Source organism: Lissotriton vulgaris, unplaced genomic scaffold, assembly GCF_964263255.1.
Source record: "Lissotriton vulgaris unplaced genomic scaffold, aLisVul1.2 SCAFFOLD_1843, whole genome shotgun sequence".
In the NCBI taxonomy this organism is placed as follows: domain Eukaryota; kingdom Metazoa; phylum Chordata; class Amphibia; order Caudata; family Salamandridae; genus Lissotriton; species Lissotriton vulgaris.
In genome coordinates, this window is record NW_028255455.1 from 149,525 (window position 1) to 152,765 (window position 3,241).

Consider the following 3,241-nt stretch of genomic DNA (forward strand, 5'->3'; position numbering starts at 1 on the left):
CGCAAGTCAGAAACAGAAACAAATACATTCTGCATTAATAAACTACAATAACACAGCAGTGAGGTGGGAACAAAAAGATACAAAAAAGCCTAAAACGGTGACAGAAAAAAACAAGCGCGCCAGCCAAAAGTGGGAGTATTGAGGGGAGTGCGACCGACAGCACACAAAGTTTTTCCCATGTAGGAGCGAGCCAGGGGCACCATGTGTTTATAAGTTAATTACAAATATATGTGGTGTCAAGCTCGCTCCCGCATGGGAATCACCAAAAGTGCACGTGCTGCCATTGAAGGGAATGGAACTCGTGCACATTTTTAGCTGAAAAGCCAAAGCGATTGCTAAAGGTCTTTTGCCTATCATCCATACCTTTTTTTAATTTGGTTAGGGAAATAAAATGCTCTAATAGGGAATTCAAAAAGAACAAATGATGGACAGAATGTAGAACAATGTCATACTTTCACCCCAGTACAAGAGATCTGGGCCTAAATCCATTGTTTTTTTGCTCACCATGCCATTCCAGTTTGAACACAGCCATATGCAAATCAGTCTTGACCCTGTGCCTCATGGGAACAGTCCAGGCCGAACTGCTAGGCCAGGACCTCACTGGACTGGAAACAAACATTCTAGGACCCGATTCTGGTTTTCCTACCTCAATATCCTGCATAGCTTGACTCCAGTGGCATGAAGAGCACGGGACCCACGTCTGGGCATACCCCTCCCACTCGGGGTGACAAATGCAAAAAGAACAATTCATGAATAGAACTGTGTGTCTTTTGCTAATAGAGAGTTCAGCACTGGCAACCATTTAATAAGAATGCATATTCATGCAATAGATACACAGAGGATGTGTTGTAACAAACCAGGTTCGAGTATCGGCGTCAGCTCAACATCCTGTGATTTTGGACAAATAACGTAATCTCCCCTGCCTACAAAAATGGTATGTTATGTTATAAAATGTTATATAGCGCGCAGCTGCCCCAGCAAAGAGGCGTCCCGGCGCTGACAGCAGAGAAAGAATGGGGCCCTTAGTAAGAACTAGGGCCTACGGCAAAGGAAAAAGATGTGTTTTGAATGCCTTCTGGAATGCCAGGTAGTTGTTCAAGCTGCTGGTCGGTAAAGGAAGAGAGTTTCAGAGTTTTGCTGCCAAGGTGCGAAAAGAACACCCCCCAGCACGCATGCTCCTCACCCAGGAACCAACACCAGGTGCTGCCCCAAAGAGCGAAGTTGGTGGGTGGGTACATAAGGCAAGAGCAGGTTGGCCAAGATACCTGGGGAGGCAACATACAGAATCTTAAAGGCCATGCAGAGGGCTTTAAACTCTATCTGGCTAGCCACCGGCAACCAGTGGAGTCCGCGAATGGCATTCGCCGCAGATAACTCTCTAGGAAGACCGAGAAGAATTCTGGCAGCTGAATTTTTGACCCCCTGCAGTCTCAGGGTTTCTGCCTTATTTGTCCCCAGAAAGAACGAGCTGGCATAGTCCAGTCTCGACAGAATTGAGGCCTGGACGATGACTTGCCGGGTAGACGGGTCAAAGAAACCCAGCAGAGGTTTGAGCCCCCGTAGTAACCCAAAACAAGTTCCTGCCACCTTTTTTGTTTGGACTTGAAAAATGAGGGCTGAATCCATCCACACCCCCAGATTTTTTACCACCTGCTTGGGGGAGGGGAAGCCGCCAAGGGTGCCGGCCACCAATGCTCACTCCATAACCCAGAATCTCTCCCAACCAACAACATCTCAGACTTGCTAGCGTTAAGCTGGAGACAGTTGGCAGTCATCCACTCAGCAACGACTGCAAGATCGCTCCAAAACTTGAGAGCGTCCTGCGTAGAGTCGTAAGAGAGTGCCACTACCAACTGTGTGTCGTCAGCATAGGAGACAATAGTAAGCCCTCTGCTTCTGACCACAGCAGCCATAGATTGGACGTCCAAATTGAATAGCAAAAAGCTCAAAGCTGAGTCTTGTGGCACACCTTGTTTGATTGTAGGAACACAGGAGGTAAAAGGGGGAGCCATCACCTGGAACGTCCTCTCAGAAAGAAAATAAATGAACCAATCTAGGGCGGAGCCCACTATGCCGACTTCCTCCAGTTGTTGCAGCAGAATTGGATGTGCAAAATGAATGTATCATTGAAATTGTCCTTATGTAATATGACTGATGTTCATGTAAAGCGCTTCAATACAACCGGGTCGAGTTCACGCTATATAAAACTCTAAAAAAAGAATAAATAAATAAAATAAATTTTAGCTATACCTTTATGCAAGGCAATGTTGATGTATGGTTTCTCACAGTATATAGCGCTAAAGGTGAGTTGTACCCTGGATATTGGGCCTTACAGCTTGTCTCTGTTCACCTACCTCAATTTTCCTCGTTGTATACTCGGCTCTGCATTTCAAATGCCAGCATGGGTCGGTAGTCTTGTAGAATGTGCTATCTTAGTTTAAATCAGCATCTGCTTCACAGAAGGTTGGCCTTCGCCCTCCATTTGGCAAAGCGGATTCAGTTAGTCTCGGCCTCGTCTCTTCCTGGCTCCTGCATTCCAATGCCTCGTGTCAGCTGCCACCTCTACAGTACATGCTCGCCTATGTAGAGATTCTGGGCATATTACTCTCTGACAAGCAGACCATGAAAAGAGATATTACGAGAGGACGTGCAAATGTCAAGAATTCCTTGTAATTGGTAAGAAACAAACAGTGACCTTGTTAGACTGCTCGAAAGGTAAAAGATGCAAGGAGATCTCATAATGGTAAATGGGAAAAATAACAATCAATAAAACTAAACACCGTATTGTAACAGTGCCCCTTAGAAGGCTTGAGCTGTGATACCCAGATTGCAAGATGAATAAAAAAGCCTCTTTGGAACTGTAGACAGCCACTCGGGCTCTCCCATACAATGTATCTTTCTCAACACACGCACGCACGCATACCCCGGGGCGGGCTCGCACCGGGGTATAAATAAACAATGCGGAAGACCGCTCGGGGTCTTTCCGGCTAATAATCTAAAAGTGTCTGTGTCCCTTATTTTAGCTCGGTCACCCACGTGTTGGGCCTAGTCCCAGCACGCCACATTGGCGACGAGGCCGGCCTACCTGCACGCGTGCCAGGCTGCCTCTGTCGGTGGCGCCGCTGCATGCCTGCTTCCTGCTGCGGAGCCCACCCGCATCTGCTGCCGTCCTGTCCCGGCTCACGAGACCCGCCCACGCGCCTCCCAGGAGGGAGCGCCTTCGGCCGGCGGGACTCGTTTG